Source organism: Scyliorhinus torazame, chromosome 6 (assembly GCF_047496885.1).
Source record: "Scyliorhinus torazame isolate Kashiwa2021f chromosome 6, sScyTor2.1, whole genome shotgun sequence".
Lineage (NCBI taxonomy): Eukaryota > Metazoa > Chordata > Chondrichthyes > Carcharhiniformes > Scyliorhinidae > Scyliorhinus > Scyliorhinus torazame.
In genome coordinates this window covers 300,333,803-300,354,164 of record NC_092712.1, presented here as the reverse complement: position 1 = coordinate 300,354,164, position 20,362 = coordinate 300,333,803, and positions in this window count along the sequence as shown.

The following is a 20,362-nucleotide window of genomic DNA, read 5'->3' as shown; positions in this document are numbered from 1 at the left end:
AAAATATGATGGCTTTATATCTCGTTCAATACACAACATCAAATTTATATATGTGGCATAGACTTAGCAGCAACTGATTTGATGGGGTGCAATCTAACCTTCTGTTATTACAACTCAATGCCTCAATCACAGCTGTTGTCATTTCCAGGAATGTCTGTGATATCTGTATGTAATGTGTACAGAGGGATATCGTCTTTCCGTTGAATAATCTGTTATCTTATTTTTACCAATATGTAAACTTGTTCGAATTAATGTTGTGATTATTAAAAATTGGCTATCAATTAAGTTGGATCCTTCCTCTAATTTTTCACAACTTCCCAAAGCTCCTTTGGCAGCACCTTCCAAGCCTGTGACCACGGCCATCTAGAAGAACGAGGGTAGCTGGTGTGTGGGACCAACACGACCTCCAAGCCACCCACCATCCAGATTGGAATTATATCGCTGTTTCTTTACTGTTGCTGGGTCAACATCATGGAACTCCTTCCCTAATGACACTGTTGCTATACCTTTAGAACCTCTGACCTCTGATGCGTTCGACCAGTTTACTTACTCAAAGGTTTTACCCAGGTGCTCTTATTTGCGAGATGATCAAAGGACAAAACAGGTTCACCGTTTAATGCAATTTTATTCACAATTCTATTACTCAAGAAACTATGACTCAGATTCACAGCTGAGCTTTGGGTTTTACCCGCACTTAGTGATGGAGGCTGGCAGGCTTCGATCACTCGATGTTGATGTCTTCTCCAGGTTCGAAACCCAGGGTCCTTTCTTCTTGCGATAGTTGTGCCTGGGCAACTCCCAGGTTCTCGCTCAAGATCTGTTCGATGCTGCTTTCTACTGGGAAGCTTGGATTGAGTCATATGTATACGCCCATTGCTGGCCATTGTCCGAGCCAGACCCCAACTGGTTAATGGGAAAGGCAGGATACTCCTGTTTATCCATGGTGGTTCAATCAAGACCCATTGTCCTCTGAAATTCCCCTTGTCTGACCAGCCATCAGCTCATTAACGAGTCTGATGGCTTCTTTTGTCTGTTCTTCGTCCTGCTGCAAAGTTGGTCACCTGTGTTTGTTACATATTCATAGACTTGTTCTTTGGAGTGGGTAATCACAAAGTCCATATAGCAATAACAGGTTTATGCCGTGACTTGAGTGCTTTTGCAGATGGCCAGTATCGATTCCAGCCAGGCCTCATGAGACAGTTTCTGTTCCTGGCCTCTGCGTATCTTCTCAGCCTGTTTTCAGTGCCACACTGTGGAAGTTCCTATACCACATTCACTGCAGCAGTGTAAAAAGGTGGCTTCTCAAGGGCAAGAACAACTGAGAAAAGGTCAAGCAATAGATTTAAAACCATAATACTGTTCAACATTCAAGGAGAAACGGGTGAAGCATACACAGTCCAATCTCTCCCTGGTTTTGAGAAGCCTAACTAGCAATCCTTCAAAAATTGGCATCTCTCAGAAGATACCCTTTTTCCTGGTAAGATTTTTATGGGACCAGAAAGAGAAGGACTTTCCGATCCATTTTTAACATCCTCCCCCAGCACCCCATCCTCCACCCATCAACCCCACCAACATTATCTCTCCCTCTCCCATGAGGCCTTACCTGCCGACAGACTGTGTAGGTAACCAACTGGTGAACCAGTGAGCTGTCACAGAAAGGCCCAAGTAGCATCAGCCGCTTGCCAAGAAAATATTAGCGAGGACCGAACTTGAAAGTGGTCTGGGCCTTCCGAATGCCACACTGGGTGGCCACTGTGGGTGCACTATTTATGTCATGCCAGGTCAGCATCCATCCACGTGCACCTCCTACCCAAACCTGGCTAAGATTCCAGCAAAACCTTTCCAATTTGTTCAGTGTTGCCAAATTGAAGGCGCTGGCAAAACAAATTAGATTTGAAGTATATTTTATGAGGCACGAGGGCACAATTTAGTGATGAACATCTGTAAGTGGCCAACCATGAACACATTTACGCACAGACATGAAAGACGTTACTACACAGAAATAGGTAATTCAGTCGATTCACATGTTGCACTTACCCTCTGGCTGAGCAAATCATTCTATTCACATTTATCTATCCAATTATTCTATCCCTTGGGATCTCTTTTCCTTTATCCACCTATCCAATATAATCTTGAATATATCTTGAATATTGGACCCGATTTACTGGCCACTACCCTCTGGAATTGGTGTAGGATGAGGTCGGTCGGTCCTGGGGGAGGCTTCTCCCGGGATTCCCGCCGATCGTTCCGCCTCACGAGGCCTAATCGGATGTCACAAAACGTTGCAATCTGGGTCCTGCCCATTGTAGGAGGGGGCTCGTATCGCAGAGTTAAGTGAGTTTAGAAACCCACTTAACTCTGCCGCCTATCCAGCATCTACCGGCCTTGTCGGAGCGTCCCCTGCCGGGCGCCGTTTCGTACTTCTCCCCACAAATGGGGACCAGACAGAACGGCACTCCGGGGGGGGGGTCTCTCCCAGGTCATCAAAGCCCCCAGATGGTTGGCCTCCGAGCAGAGTGAAGTGAATTCCTACTGCCTCATAACTGTGTGAGGATGTTTCTCCTGCCTTATGTTCAAAATCTCTTCCATGTAATCATTTATCCATCATCCATTATTTGTTGCTCTTCAATGCACTGAAGCAATGTGCTACTAAATATTTTTTGCAGCCTTTCATAATTGTGGACATTCACATTACATTTCTGTATTCTGCATTGCACTAGTGACAAAATTGCATGTGTTTTTTGTCTTTATATTTCTTCAGAGCAGGCAGCCTCCCAGTGACTATGCTCAACTTCTCTGGTGCCACTATGGTTATCGGTTAGCAATGTGTTAGCAATCCGCAGGAAGAAAAGGTCTTCACTTCTGCCAATCTCAGCTGTTACTAGCAGCAGGTATGCCTTATATGTTGTATTCTTTTTTATTCTATCATGGGGTGTGGGCATTGCTGATAGGCCAGCATTTATTTCCCATAAATAATTGCCCTTGAGAAAGTGCTGGTGAGCTATATTCTTGAGCCGTTGCAATCCATGTAGAGCAGGTATATCTACAAAACTGTGAGGAAGGGAGTTCCAGGATTTTTACTCAGCAACTGTGAAGGAACAGCTACATAGTTCCAAGTCAGGATGGTGAGTGGCTTTAAGGGAACTCCTAGTGGTGGTTTTCCCAGGTATCTGCTGCCCTTATCTTTCCAAGTAGTAGAGGTCATGAGTTTGGAAGTTGCTGTCGAAGGGCTGACGTGCATCTTGTAATGGGTACACACTTCTGCCAGTGTGCTTTGGCATGGAAGACAGTGAATGTTTAAGGCGGTGGATGGAATCCTAATCAGGTGAGCTGCTTGGTCCTGGATGGTAATAATAATCTTTTTATTGTCACAAGTAGGCTTACATTAATACTGTCATGAAGTTACTGTGAAAAGCCCCTAGTCGCCACATTCCGGCACCTGTTCAGGTACACTGAGGGAGAATTCAGTATTCTCAGCCGGTACGGGAATTGGACCCGCTGGCCTTGTTCTGCATTACAAACCAGGGGCGTCATTCTCCGACCCCCCGCCGGGTCGGAGAATGGCCGTAGGCCGCCGTGAATCCCGCCCCCGCCCCCGCCGAAGTCTCCGGTACCGGAGATTGGGTGGGGGCGGGAATCGGGCCGCGCCGGTTGGCGGGACCCCCCCCGGGATTCTCCGGCCCGGATGGGCCGAAGCCCCGCCCAGAAATTGCCTGTCCCGCCGGCGTAAATCAAACCTGGTATTTACCGGCGGGACCAGGCGGCGTGGGCGGGGTCCGGGGTCCTGGGGGGGGGCGCGGGGCGATCTGACCCCGGGGGGTGCCCCCACGGTGGCCTGGCCCGCGGTCGGGGCCCACCGATCCGCGGGCGGGCCTGTGCCGTGGGGGCACTCTTTCCCTTCCGCCTCCGCTACGGCCTCCACCATGGCGGAGGCGGAAGAGACTCTCCCCACTGCACATGCGCGGGAAACTGACAGCGGCCGCTGACGCTCCCGCGCATGCGCCGGGAAACTGTCAGCGGCCGCTGACGCTCCCGCGCATGCGCCGCATTTCCGAGCCAGCTGGCGGGGCAACAAACGCCATTTCCGCCAGCTGGCGGGGCGGAAATCCCTCCGGCGTCGGCCTAGCCCCTCAATGTTGGGGCTAGGCCGCCAAAGATGCAGAGCATTCCGCACCTTTGGGCCGGCGCGATGCCCGTCTGATTGGCGCCGTGTTTGGCGCCAGTCGGCGGACATCGCGCTGTTGGGGGAGAATTTCGCCCCAGCTGTCTAGCCCACTGAGCTAAAACAGCCCCTAAGTGTCGAGCTTCTTGATGTTGTTGGAGCTGTACTCATCCAGACAAGTGGACAGTATTCCATCACACTCCTGGCTTGTGCATTGTAGATGGTGGGCGGACTTTGTAGAGTCTGGAGATTAGTTACTCACCACAGGATTCCTAGCCTCTGACCTGCTCTTGTGGCCGGAGTATTTATATGGTCAGTGCAGATCAATTTGTGGTCAATGCCAGTCCTCAGGATGTTGATAGTGAGGGATTTAGAGATGCCACTGAGTTGATGCGGAAATGGTTAAATTCTCTATTGTTGGAGTTGGTCATTGCCTGTCACTTTGACAAAGAGTCACCCAGACTAAAAACGTTACCTCCCTTTTCTCTCCACAGATGCTGTCAGACCTGCTGAGATTATCCAGTATTTTCGGTTTTTGTTATTTCCTGTCACTTGTATGGTCAAATTTTATTGCCACTTATCAGCCCAAGCCTGAATGTTGTTCACATCTTGCTGCATATGCACATGGATCGCTTCAGTATCTGAGGAGTACCGAATGCAACTGAACTTTGTGCAATCATCAGTGAACATTCCCATTTCTGACCTTATGATGGATGGAAGATCATTGATGAAGCAGTTGAAGTTGGTTGAGTCTTGCACACTGACCTGAAGAACTCCTGCAGTGATGTCCTGGGACTTAGATGATTGACCACCAACAACTACAATCATCTTTCTTTGTATGGGGCACGACTTCGACTAGAGGAGAGTTTTCCCCATGTTTCCCATTGACTCCAATTTTGCTGTGGCGTCTTGATGCAACACTCAGTCAAATGCTGCCTTAATGTCAAGGCCAGTGACTCTCACCTCACCTCTTGAATGTAATTCTTTTGTCCATGTTTGGACCAAGGCTGTGATCAGGTCAGGAGCTGAATGGAACCGAAACTGAGCATCAGTGTGCAGGTTATTGCTGAGCAGTTGCAACTTGATAGCACTGTTGATGACACCTTGCATCACTTTGCTATGATTGAGAGTAGGCAGTCATTATCATAGATTATCATAGAATTTACACTGCAGAAGGAGGCCATTCGGCCCATCGGAGGCATGTTTTTTACGCAAAGGGTAGTGGGTGCCTGGAACTCGCTACCGGAGGAGGTAGTGGAAGCAGGGACGATAGGGACATTTAAGGGGCATCTTGACAAATATATGAATAGGATGGGAATAGAAGGATACGGACCCAGGAAGTGTAGAAGATTGTAGTTTAGTCAGGCAGCATGGTCGGCACGTGCTTGGAGGGCCGAAGGGCCTGATCCTGTGCTGTACATTTCTTTGTTCTTTGTTTGTTCTTTGTTCTGCACCGGCTCTTGGAAAGAGCACCCTACCCAAGGTCAACACCTCCACCCTATCCCCATAACCCAGTAACCCCACCCAACACTAAGGGCAATTTTGGACACTAAGGGCAATTTATCATGGCCAATCCACCTAACCTGCACATCTTTGGACTGTGGGAGGAAACCGGAGCATCCGGAGGAAACCCACGCACACACGGGGAGGATGTGCAGACTCCGCACAGACAGTGAACCAAGCCGGAATCGAACCTGGGACCCTGGAACTGTGAAGCAATTGTGCTATCCACAATGCTGCCGTGCTGCCCATTGACTGCCTTTTGTGTACAGGACATACTTGGACAATGTTCCACATTGTGGAGTAGATGTCAATGTCGTAGCTGTACTGGAACAGTTTGGCCTGGGCAGAATTAGTCTTCAGCACCATTGCTAGAATATTGTTAGACCCCATTACCTTTGCAGTATCCAGTGCCCTGAGTCATTTCGAGATGTCAGATGAAATGAATCGAATTGGCTGAAGGCTGGCATCTATGATACTGGGGAGCTCAAGAGGAGACTGAGATGGACCGTTTACTTGGCACTTCTGATTTAAATACTGGATGATTTGCACATTATTGCGGAAAGGGATATTTGTAGAGCCTCATCCTCCAGTGAGTTGTTTAATTGTTCATCACCATTCACGACTGGATGTGGTGGGACTGCTGAGCTTAGATCTGCTCTATCCGTGGGATCACTTAGCTCTGTCTATTACTTGCTGCTTTCATTGTTTGGCATGCAAGCAGTTCTGTGTTGTAGCTTCTCCAGGTTGTCATCTCTTTTTCGATATGCCTGGTCTGTTTGTGGCAAGCCCTCCTGCACTCTTCATTGAATCAGTGTTGATCCCCCAGCTTGATGGTAATGGTAGAGTGGGGGGGGATCCCAGGATATGAGGTTACAGATTGTGCAGGAGTATAATTCTGTTGCTGATGACCCACAGCACTCCCTGGATGCACTGTTTTGAGTTGCTATATCTGTTTAAATCTATCTCATTTAACACAGTGGTGGTGACAAAACATGAAGGAGGGTATCCTCAATGTGAATCAGAACTAGGTCTCTTCAAGGACTATACAGTGGTAACTCTTACCAATACTGTCCAGGACAGATATGATTGTGACAGGTCATCTGTGATAGGTCACTGGGGGAGGTGGTGGTGTAGTAGTATTATCACTGGACTAATAATTCAGAGACCTAGAATACTGCTCTGGGGACCCAGGTTCAAATCTCGCCACAGCAAGTGGTGCAATTTGAATTCAATAAAAATCTGGAATTATGCGTCAATAATGACCATGAAATCATATTGTTGAAAAACCCATCTGGTTCACTAATGTCCTTTAGGGAAGGAAATCTGCTGTCCTCACCTGGTCTGGCCACATGTGACTCCCCATCCACAGCAATGAGGTTGACTCTTTACTGCCATGCAGTTGGAGGGTATTTAGGGACTGACAACAAATTCTGGCCTTGCCACATCCCACGAAAGAATAAAGAAAAAGAAAAAAATCTGCCAGGGTGATCTGTGACAGGTATTTTGATAAGGATGAGGTCAAGTAAGTTTTTGCCTCTTGTTTTTTTTTGCTCACCACTCCCCTCAGACAATCCAGCAATAATGTCCTTTCAGACACAGCAGGTGCAGTCAATAGTTGGTACTACTGAGCCACTCTTGGTGATGAACTTTGCAGTCTTCCACCCAGAATATATTATGTGCCGTTTGCATCTTCAGGGCTTTTTCCAAGCAGTGCTCAACATGAAGGAGTACTCATTGATCAGCTGAAGAGGGTGGTAGGTGGTAATCAGCAGGAACTTTCCTGACCCATATTGGGTTCTGGAGTCAATGTCGAGGAGTCTCAGGACAACTCTCTCCTGACTGCAGACCATTGTGCCCGCCACCTTTGGTGGACCTGTCCTGTCAGTGAGACAGGACGAGCCTAGGGATGGTGATAGTCGTGACTGCCGCATTTGCCAAGACTTTCCGGTCCTGCCACGGCGGAGTTTTCCCATGGCGGATACGGTGATCCACTTCAATCCTCGTTCACTTCGGTGGGACCGGAAGATCCCACCAGCTGGAGGGACCAGAAAATCCCACCTTTTGTCGGTAAAGTATGATTCCATGAGCGTGACTATGTCAGGCTGTTGCTTGACTAGTCTGTGGGACAGCTCTCCCAACTTTGGCACAAGCCCTTGGATGTTCAAAAGGAGGGTTTTGCACGGTTGTCAGGGCTAGTTGTGCAATTGTTGTTTCCACTTACACTCACCGTGCACTGGGTGGGACTTTGAGAAACTGGGGGGACCAGCATCTTCATTTATTTCAATTAGTGGCAGAGATTCAGATCACTGGAAGGGCCAAAACGTGACTAGGAACACAGGGGCATCAATTATTGGGTGGAAAAGCTCCAGCTCTAATTTACTGGCCAAACGGGTTGGTGTAATTTAATGGCACATATTATCGCTCAGCATTTTCGTACTGTTCACCGGTGGCCTTGAATATGGAGCAATGTTTCCTTAAGCAAGCTGGCGTGGAGTCGCGACCCTCTTAAAGGGACTGCGCAGGGCAAAAAGAAGCAAACTGCACACAACAAAGGGAAATTAGAGGCAACATTGATCTGGAGTAATGTTTTCTCAGCTGTGACCACTTGCTATCATTTAATGGTAATGGTTCGCGTCTCTCTGTGGAAACCAGAGTAATTATAACAGCATATAAATTAGTTAGGGGACAGATGTTTAAAAATTTTCAGGTTCCTGTTCATTGACAGATTTTCTTTCTCTTTTTTTCAATGCAGTGTTTTTGTACCAGTCACATTGTATGACCTGTACTATTTGGCCTCTGGCTGGTGATGTGTGTTATGTTGGTGTTGATCTGGAGTGTAGCAGATGCATACCAGATGCAAAACTATTGTAATATGTATCTAAACAATCTGCTGCGGCATGGCCCATGGTTGATGGGATGCTATGCTCTTTAATCTAAACATGGATTGCAGAATGTATTAATCCACTAAATCTAGTCCATGTAATGCAGAATGAATTACTTTCCTGCTAAAGTGCTTCTTTGTACTTTGAGGCCACAATCTCTAAATAGGCACGAATGTACACTCAATGAAAGCGAATTGCATTGCTTCATGCAGCAGGTCAGGCGCAAGATTTTCTTCCTTTTCTTCACAAAAGATCAATCAAGAAAACATGGGGAGCAGCTTTAAGCTAATTCATCCAGTGGGAACTTGAGAAGATGAGGTGGGTGACAATGCATGTAAGGCAACTGAGTGAGACGTCACGTTTGAACCTCAGGGGCAAGTATGAAATAATGAATATTATTCTATTTGGGCGGCAGGGTGGCACAGTGGTTAGCACTGCTGCCTCACAACGCCAGGGGCCCAGGTTTGATTGGAACCATGGATGACTGTCTATGTGGAGTTTGCACGTTCCCCCATGTCGCCGTGGGTTTCCTCTGGGTGCTCCGGTTTCCCCCCGCAGTCCAAAGATGTGCAGGTTAGGTGGATTGGCCATGGTAAATTGCCCCTTATTCGCCAAAGGTTAGACAGGTTTCAGGGTTAGGGCGGGTGTGTGGGCCTGGGTTAAGTTGCTCTTTTGGAGGGTTAGTGCTAATTCGTTAGGCCAAATAGCCTCCTTCTCCACTATAGGGATTCTATAATTGTATGATTCTTTATATTAAAACTCACAAAAAGGTTTGCTGATGAAATTATTTAATTTGAGACAGCCAATCTGGGGTATAAATATACAGACCTCACATTTAAAACACTTTGCTCTCGGACACAATCAGAAAACGCAAATTCTGTCTGGGCCACTTGACACTGTGAGGAAATAAAAGACAGTTCCTTATGTGTGGGAGATTTTGCTAGCAATACGTATCAAGTATTTTGAAATCAAGAAGAAGAAATGTCTTCCAATTTATAATATGAATACACAGTGCAGAATATGGACCACTGTGGAAATCGAAGAAACTTCAAAACCATTTCTTGTGACTGAAAGGAAGCTGAGAATCCTGGAGTCACACCAATTTTGATATACAGGAGTGAGTGTTGGACGATCCGTGAAGCAATGCAGAGAAGGATTGAGGCTGGAAGTTGTGTTTTTTGAGGAGAATAATAAAGAAATCTTGGGACACAACCAATGAAGAGGTGTGAGTAAAATCTGAGACCAAAAGAACTCCGTTGACCAAGGCCGCGAGGAGATAGTTGGAATTTCTTGGGCACGCAATAAGAAATTATGACATAGAAAGTCTAATGTTGAAGTGAAAAACCAATGGTAAGAGAAATCGAGGTAGGCAAAGAATGATCCTTTTGAAGAGCCTCACAAACTGGATGAATGGATGACCAACATGGATGGTCCACAACTCAAGAGCAAGATTCACATGGAGGTCGAAGGTCGCCAATGCCCTCATAGGGCATGATATCTGGCGAGGGAGAGAGAGAGAGAGAGAGTCTACAGCACAATGCTTGAGATGCATGAATGGAAAGTATGTTTAGAGTACAGTGCACATCAAACAATGGCGCGTATTGCAAAACATGTCAAAATACAGCTCGCAAATGGAAAATGCATCAAGGCTCATTAGTGTAAGGTTTAGTCCTATTCATTTTAATGACAGCACCTCATTCTGCAACCACCTTTCCAAAGCTAAAGATAACACAAGTGTAACAATTGGTTGGTCCATGGTACATAATATTGACTCAAGAAATAGAAAAACATCACCATACCTAACATTTATTGCTTTTCACAATAATTCCACGGGGACCATTATTGCAGGAAGTGCAGCCGCCTGCTTTCCCTCGCCAGTACGATATAATGCAGATGTGGCATGGTTGTTTTCAGTTTTGGCATTGATTAGAAATTTGATTTTCAATTTGGCAAGACCATAATTTTATCGTTAAAATCTATGTTCTATGTTTTGACAATAGAAGCGATCAGATAAATTCAGTCGATAGATACAAAGGGATTAAAATTAAAAATCTAATATAAGCATGTGACAAGAAGGGCAAATGTTTTGATGGTTCTGAGCTCACCTATAAATATCTGTCATTAGTATCTTAATACTGGTGAAATATAAACAGAACATACAACAAATACTCAACAGGTCAGGCGGCATCTGTGGAGAAGGAGGGACAATTACCTTCATCAGAAACATTCTCCATGGCCAGAATGTTACACTTCACCACTGTCATAATATACACCAGTATATCATGGTGCAGACACACACTGATGGACACACAGTGGGACCAATCAACACACACAACACCGCAGCCAATCACCAGTTAGAGCACACACACTATAAAGACAGGGGGCATCAGAGTTCCCACTCATTTGAGCTGCAGCTAGCTAGTAGGACAGAGCTCACAGCCTGCAGCACAGACATTCACCATGTGCTGAGTGCATTGACTGGTTAGGACAAGGCAAAGGTCTTTAGTTAAAGCTAGTATCATGTTAACCCACAGTGAGAGTATGTTAAACAGTTAATGATTCAATAAAATAGTGTTGCACTATTTCAAGTGTTGGTGACCTGTATGTGTTCCACGGATCCAGAGCGCCCAACACAACATGATACCAGGAGTTGAGGGATATTAGCACTTCTTAGACATACCTGCAAGTGATCTGCCTTCCGCCAGCATTCCGTCATCCTGCAACATGGACAACATCTGCCCGCTGCCGCCGCTCCGCATCGCCGGCAACCTAGGGGCCAACTGGAAGATATTCAAACAGCGCTTCCAGCTCTTCATTGAGGCCACAGACAGGGAGGACATCTCGGTACCAGGAAGATTGCTCTCCTCCTATCCACGGCCGGGGACCATGCCATCAACATTTTCAATTCTCTCACCTTTGCGGATGATGAAGATAAAACAAAGTTCAAGACGGTCCTCCTCAATTTTGACACTCACTGCAGCGTAGAGATGATTGAAAGCTCTGAGCCCTATATGTTCCAACAGCGTTTGCAGGGTAAGGATGAACCTTTCCAATCCGTTCTCACGCACCTCCGCATTCTTGCGCAGTCTTGCAGCTATGGGCCCACCTCCGACTCCATGATATGCGACCAGATCTTTTTCGGTGTTCAGTCGGACCCCCTACAATAGCAGCTCCTCAAAGTAAAGCAGCTCACCCTAGCGACCGCCATTGAGACCTGTGTCCTACACGAAAACGGCACGAGTCAGTATTCCTACATTCAAGCGGCTGAAACGGCGCGGCAAGGTCCCCACGAGGTGGAACGGGTCCAAGCAATTGAGTAACTCCAGGGCCTCAGCCTGGGTGAGGGCGGCCATTGCGCGCGCTTTTCGCAGACTCCTGCGCTTGTGCGTACCAAATGAGGGGACGGCGACGTCGACGAACGTAATGCACAGGCGCGCACCACGCACCACCGCACCCCGCATGCGCGGTGGCGCAGCGAACGTGCTGACGCTAGGACGCGCGGCAACTGTGGCTCCGCCCATTTAAAATGGCAATGCCCTGCCAAATCTCAACAATGCCTATGATGTGGAAGACTTGGCCACTATGCTGCCTTCTGCCGAGCAGCTCAGCCTGCCAATTCATATCACTTCAGCCAGCCTCGCAGGAATGTCCGGGCAATTCAACCCACGGTCACCGAGTCCGATTCCGACCTCCCACACAGCAGTGACACCGAAGACCTGAAGGCGCCTTTCCGAGTCGGTATCATGACAAAAAACAGGGTGTCCCCGAAGCAAAGACGCCAGCCGCTGTCGGTATACAGTATCGATCCAGATGATGAGTGGTGTGCCACCCTAATGGTCAACCGGTGCCAAATACGATTCCACCTGGACACTGGTGCCTCCGCCAATCTCATGGCGTGGTCTGACTTCCAAAGCCTTCGTGTCAAACCAGCCATCCTTCCATCAACCTGCCAGCTATTGGATTACAATGGCAATGCCATTGCTGCCAGCGGATCGTGCCAACTTGAAGTGACGCACAGGTCACGCAAAGCCATCCTTCCTTTTGAAATCGTGGGCTCCTCGAAAGCCTCCCTGCTTGGCGCGCAGGCATGCAAGCTGTTGAACCTAGTTCGGAGAGTTCACTCTCTCTCTCCTGATGACACGTCTGCCTTTCAGGACACTGACTTCAGGGCGCAACTCGACGCCTTCATCAACCAGCACCACGACGTCTTCGAAGGCATGGGCACGCTCCCATATACCTACAAGATCTTATTGAAACAGAATGCCACACCTGTGGTGCACGCACCTCGCAGGGTCCCAGCACCCCTTCTTAATGGACACCCTCAAGCAGCAGCTGCAGGACCTCCAGGACCAAGGAGTGATTTCCAGAGTCATGGAACCAACCGATTGGGTCAGTTTCATGGTATGTGTAAAAAAGCCTTCCAGCGAATTGAGGATTTGCATTGATCCCAAGGATCTAAATCGCAATATCATGAGGGAGCATTATCCAATTCCCAAGCGCGAAGAGATCACATGTGAGATGGCTCGCTCCAAGCTCTTCACCAAACTCGACGCCTCAAAAGGATTCTGGCAAATCCAGCTCGACAAATCCAGCAGGAAACTGTGTACATTCAATACCCCCTTTGGCAGATATTGTTACAACAGGATACCGTTTGGGATCATATCTGCTTCAGAAGTGTTCCATAGGATTATGGAACAAATGATGGAAGGCATTGAAGGTGTTCGCGTCTATGTCAACGACATAATCATTTGGTCCACCACCCCGCAGGAGCATGTCAATTGCCTCCAGCGTGTATTCAAATGCATATGTGAGCAGGGCCTACGCCTCAACAGGGCCAAATGCTCTTTCGGTCAGATGGAACTCAAGTTCCTTGGGGACCACATCTCCCAGTTGGGTGTGCGGCCGGATGTGGACAAGGTAGCTGCTATCACAGCCATGAAAACGCCAGAGGATAAGAAGGCGGTCCTTCGATTTCTGGGCATGGTCAACTTTTTAGGGAAGTTCATCCCTAACCTCGCCTCTCATACCACGGCTCTCAGGAACCTGGTTAGGAAGACGACAGACTTCCAATGGCTCCCTGCCCACGAGCGCGAATGGAGAGAACTCAAAACCGAACTCACCACGGCCCCGGTCTTAAGCTTTCTTGATCCAGCAAAAGAGACCAAAATTTCGACTGATGCCAGCCAATCCGGCATTGGGGCAGTGCTCCTGCAACGTGATGAGGCCTCATCATGGGCCCCCGTTGCATATGCCTCACGCGCCATGACCCCCACGGAACAGCGCTACGCGCAGATAGAAAAGGAGTGCTTGGGTCTTCTGACCGGTGTGGTTAAATTTCACGATTATGTGTACGGACTTCCTCAATTCACCGTCGAGACCGACCATCGCCCGCTGATCAATATAATACAGAAAGACTTGAACGACACGACGCCTCGCCTCCAGCGTATTCTTCTCAAGCTCCGGCGATATGACTTCCAGCTGGTATACACCCCAGGCAAAGACCTTCATCATTGCTGACACTCTCTCCAGGGCAGTCAACACTCCATGTGACCCAGCGGGATTTGTCTGCCAGGTTGACGCCCATGTGGCCTTCGTGGCCTCCAATCTACCTGCCACGGATGAACGCCTCGTCCAAATTCGCCGTGAGACGGCGGCAGACCCTTTGCTACAGGGTGTCATGCGCCACCTAACAGACGGGTGGCTCAAGGGCCAATGCCCTCAGTTCTATAATGTCAGAGATAATCTGGCGGTAGTGGACGGGGTTCTTCTGAAACTGGACCACATTGTCATCCCGCATAGCATGCGCCAGCTCATCCTGGAACAGCTACACAAGGGCCATCTTGGTGTGGAAATGTGCCGCCGACGGGCCCGAGAGGCAGTGTACTGGCCCGGCATTAATGAAGACATAGCCAACACAGTGCTCAACTGCCCCACTTGTCAGTGCTTCCAGCCGGCCCAACCATGTGAGACCCTGCAGCCCCATGAATTGGTCACGTCACCTTGGACCAAGGTGGGCATCGACCTGTTCCACGTCCTGGGTAGAGACTATGTACTGATCGTGGACTACTTTTCAAATTACCCGGAGGTGATACGGTTGCACGATATCACATCGTCTGCAGTCATCCATGCCTGTAAGGCCACCTTTGCTCGACACGGCATCCCACTCACGGTTATGTCGGACAATGGCCCCTGTTTCGCAAGCCAGGATCGGTCCAACTTTGCCAGGCGGTACAATTTTGCACATGTGACATCCAGTCCCCTGTACCCCCAATCCAACGGCAAAGCGGAGAATGGCGTCCACATAGTCAAACGGCTCCTCTGCAAGGCTGCCGTGCTAGGTCCGATTTCTACCTCGCCCTGCTGGCCTATTGCTCCGCCCCACTGTCCACTGGCCTGTCGCCAGCCCAATTGCTCATGGGTCGTACCCTGAGGACGACGGTGCCGTCCATTTATGTCCCAGACCTCGACCACGTTCCGGTCCTTCGACAGATGCAGCTGTCTCGTGCACAGCACAAGGCGGCTCATGGCTCCCGTGCAGCTGATTTCCCTGCTCTGGCTCCAGATGACAATGTCCGCATCCATCTTCCAGATAGTGGCTAGTCTGCAACCGCTGTTGTCCTTCGGCAGGTGGCTCCCCGCTCGTTCCTGGTTCGTCTACCGGATGGCTCCATTCTGCGCCGCAATCGACGGGCCCTTCATCTCATTCCACGCTCGCTACGTGATCCTCCACTGTCGCCTCGCCCTCCTGCTGACCCCGCCACGGACTATGCAGAGCTCCCGGTCACTCTGCATCCTCCTCACTCTGACGCAGTCCAGCCCGCTCCTCAGCCAGCAGCTCCGACACACCCTTGAGGCAGTCAACCAGAATTCGTCGCCCACCTCAGAGACTTAATTTGTGAACTTTGCGGACTTATAGACTTTCTGAATTATTCTGTTCTTCCGTTTGATCGTTTACGTGGTTTGTATATAGTGTTCATCTCGTTATCCTTGTTGCATACTGTTTTTCTGCACCAGGCACCTTCCCATATAAATAGCTTTGTTCTCATGTACATAGTCCTGTAAATATGTCTTTCGCACACACGTAGTCAGGGACATTCTCACCATACACTATTTATTGCCACACATGTACATTCTTTTATAAAAGGGGGGATGTCATAATATACACCAGTATATCATGGTGCAGACACACACTGATGGACACACAGTGGGACCAATCAACACACACAACACCGCAGCCAATCACCAGTTAGAGCACACGCACTATAAAGACAGGTGGCATCAGAGTTTTCGCTCATTTGAGCTGCAGCTAGCTAGTAGGACAGAGCTCACAGCCTGCAGCACAGACATTCACTGTGTGCTGAGTGCATCGACTGGTTAGGACAAGGCAAAGGTCTTTCGTTAAAGCTAATATCGTGTTAACCCACAGTGAGAGTATGTTAAACAGTTAATGATTCAATAAAATAGTGTTGCACTATTTCAAGTGTTGGTGACCTGTATGTGTTCCACGGATCCAGATCGCCCAACGCAACAACCACCAGCAAGTTCCCACCCACCCTGATTTTACTCTTGGATGGGCAAAGCCTCAGACAAAAAGCCTGCCCTTGCCCCAGTGAATGTCCTTAAGTGGCCATATTGGCCACTTCAGGGCTGTTTATCACCCAGCCTCGATTTGTAGGCTGACAGGAGGATTGAACTTGCAGGGGGAAAGTCTGAAAATGAATGGAGCTGGATCTTGGGCAGGGGACAGGCATCTCTCAAAAGCCCCTTATTGAAGTCAGCCCCCCCCGCACACTGCCTCCCTCTCCCTCCCCCAGTTTCTCCCCCAAGACCCTGATTTTCCCCTTTGACCCACCCATCTGTGGTGAATGGAACTACTGTTAATTCACCAGTGCACTGTGCACCAGTGCACTGTGATATCATGTTACTGCTGTATCGTGTTACGTTATGTGTTTAACCCTGTGGGCTCCACCTATGGGCCATTGTACGGCTTCACCCACAGGCGGATATGTCGGGGCATGTACGGGCTCTGGCCATGGCTCCACCCCTTTACAGGAAGTATAAAGGCAGCTGACCTGCGGGGCTGCATTCATTGTTGTACCGGTCACAGGCAGGCTCAGTTGTAAGTTGATTAAAACCACGGTTTACTTCTCAACGTGTCTCTCAGTGAATTGATGGTCACATCAATTTAATCAGCTTAAAATACTACTTTGGAATCAGCCCTCAAACCTGATAGACTGGAACTCAGTCCACAGGCAGCGGAGGCGAAATAAATTTTTTCGCACTGGCTTCAATGCTTCAAGGCCTATCTCGCCGCGTCGTCTACGCCATCCGTCACGGATGAACAGAAACGGAGTCTTCTCCACGCACGGGTGAGCCATTGTATTTCTGTCCAGCTCGACGAAGCCGCTTCCTATACAGAGGCCCTCGCACTACTCGAACGCATATATGTACGGCCCGTGAACGAGGTCTACGCGCGACACATCTTCACCACTCGCCGCCAGCGCCCCGGGGAGTCGCTAGATGACTACCTACGCGACCTCAAAGTCCTCGCGCGCAACTGTAACTACCAGGCCGTTACGGCCGCTCAGCATATGGAGCTCGCTATCCGAGACGTTTACGTGGCGGGGGTCCGATCGAACTATGTAAGAAAGCGCCTGCTCGAAAAAGGGGCCCAGGACCTGGAGGACACAGTAACACTAGCTACCTCTCTGGAGGTCGTGTTTCAGAGCCTTACTGCGTTCCCCGCCGACCACGCGACCCCCTCGTGTGCCCCCAACCAGAGACTACCCCAGGCTTGTGCCGCGCAGCCGCCCGCCCATCATGGGGGGCTGCCCTGCTATATTTGCGGCCAGTCCCAACACCCCCGACAGCACTGCCTGGCCCACATAGCGAACTGTAGTAACTGCAGGCGAAAAGGACACTTCGCCAAGGTCTGCCTGGCCAGGTCTAAAAACTCGAACTCACAGACCCGATCCACAGACCCACAGTCCCGCAGACCCCGCAAAGTGGCAGCGTGTCTGCCGACTCTGCCTCCGCACAACACGTGCGACTCATGGGGGCCGCCATCTTGGCCATCCTCCCCCATGCGGCCGGCCACGTGCAATCCATGGGGGCCGCCATCTTGGACGCCATCGTCCTCACCGCCCGCCACACTTGACCAACGTAGGCCGCCATCTTGGCCACCATCTGCTACACCATCCGAGATGTATAAACGACATGGACTGCAGCCATCGCGGGGCCGCCCCAGCACCTCCGATCACGCCGCCGGCTAACCCCAGCTCAGCGCGGTCACCCAGGACCAGTCGCGACCAAAGCACCTCCGGAGCTCCATGATGGCCGTCCGGGTAAACGGGTACGAGACACCTTGCCTTTTCGACTCCGGGAGCACAGATAGCTTCATTCACCCGGACATGGTAAGACGTTGTTCGCTCCCAATATTCCCGACGCGACAAACTATCTCCCTCGCCTCTGGGTCGCACTCGGTGCAAATCCAAGGGTGCACTACTGCAACCCGAGCGATCCAGGGCGCTGAATACGCTAATTTTAAACTATATGTGCTTCCAGACCTCTGCGCTCTTCTCCTCTTAGGACTCAATTTTCAGTGCAACCTCAGGAGCCTAACTCTTAAATTCGGGGGGGCCCCTGCCCCTGCTCGCCATATGCAGCCTCGCAACCCTAAAAATCGACCCTCCCTCCCTCTTTGCGAACCTCACCGCCGATTGTAAGCCAATAGCCACCAGAAGCAGGCAGTATGGTATTCAGGACAGGATGTTCATTAGGTCTGAGGTCCAGCGTCTCTTGCGGGTAGGGGTCATAGAAGCCAGCAATAGCCCCTGGAGACCTCAGGTGGTGGTCGTCAAGACCGGGGAAAAGTTCCGGATGGTGGTTGATTACAGCCGGACCATTAACCGTTTTACGCAACTCGATGCGTACACCCTTCCCCGGATTGCAGACATGGTAAATCAGATCGCGCACTACCACGTGTTTTCTACGGTAGATCTGAAGTCTGCATATCACCAGCTTCCAATCCGCCCGGAGGACCGCCACTACACGCCGCCTTTTCCATTTCCTCCGGGTCCCCTTTGGCGTCACAAGCGGGGTTTTGGTGTTCAAACGAGCAATGGACCGAATGGTGGACCAGTACAGGCTGCAGGCCACATTTCCGTACTTGGACAATGTAACCATCTGCGGCCATGATCAGCAGGACCACGACGCCAACCTCCACCGATTTCTCCAAACCGCCCAAAAACTCAACCTCACCTGCAACAAGGAGAAATGCGTTTTCCGCACAACCAGGCTAGCCATCCTTGGCTACGTCGTGGAAAACGGGGTCCTAGGGCCCGACCCTGACCGTATGCGCCCCCTCCTCCAATTCCCTCTCCCTCACTGCCCCAAGGCCCTGAAGTGGTGCCTTGGATTTTTCTCCTAATTCGCTCAGTGGGTCCCCCAGTATGCGGAAAAAGCCCGCCCACTATTTAAGGCCACCATTTTTCCACTGGCAGCCCAGGCTCGACAGGCCTTCAACTGCATCAAGGTGGACATTACCAAAGCTGCAATGCACGCGGTGGACGAGTCCGTCCCCTTCCAGGTGGAGAACGATGCCTCAGAGGTCGCTCTCGCCGCCACTCTCAACCAAGCAGGCAGACCAGTAGCGTTCTTTTCCTGCACCCTCACTACCTCTGAAATTCGACACTCCTCGGTCGAAAAAGAAGCCCAAGCCATCGTGGAAGCCGTACGGCACTGGAGGCACTACCTCGCTGGTAGGAGGTTTACCCTCATCACCGACCAACGCTCGGTTGCCTTTATGTTTGACAATACGCAACGGGGCAAGATCAAGAATGACAAAATCTTGAGGTGGAGGATCAGAGCTACGATATAGTATATCGTCCTGGGAAGCTCAACGAGCCCCCAGATGTCCTGTCCCGCGGCACGTGTGCCAGCGCGCAAGATGACCGATTACGTGCTATCCACAATGACCTCTGCCACCCGGGGGTCACCCGGCTCGTCCACTACATCAAGGCCCGCAACCTGCCTACTCCATCGAGGAGGTCAAAGCTGTAACCAGAGACTGCCAAATATGTGCGGAGTGTAAACCGCACTTCTATCGACCAGATAAGGCCCACTGGCAAAGGGGTCCTGGCCCTTTGAATGCCTTAGTAACGATTTCAAAGGGACCAATAATCGCAACACGTACTTCCTGAACATCATAGACGAGTTTTCCCGTTTTCCGTTCACCATTCCCTGCCCCGATATGACCACTCCCACAGTCATCAAAGCCCTGCATAGTGTCTTCACCCTGTTCGGTTTCCCCAGCTATGTCCACAGCGACAGGGGCTCGTCGTTCATGAGCGACGAACTGCGTCAGTACCTGCTCAGTAAGGGCATCACCTCGAGCAGGACTACCAGCTATAACCCCAGGGGAAACGGGCAGGTGGAGAGGGAGAACGCGCGGTCTGAAGACTGTCCTACTGACCCTACGGTCCAGGAATCTCCTGGTTTCTCATTGGCAGGAGGTCCTCCCCGATGCGCTGCACTCTATTAGGTCCCTCCTTTGCACGGCCACAGGCCAGACCCCTCATGACCGCTCGTTTGTTTTCCCTAGGGGAGCTACCTCAGGGGCCTCGCTTCCGCCCTGGCTGATGACACCGGGTCCAGTCCTCCTCCGAAAACATGTTCGGAGCCATAAGACCGACCCCCTGGTAGAGAGGGTCCAGCTCCTGCACTCCAACCCACACTATGCGTATATCAGACAACACGATGTCCGGCAGGATACCGTCTCCCTCCGGGACCTGCCGCCCGCAGGCTCCGTCACCAC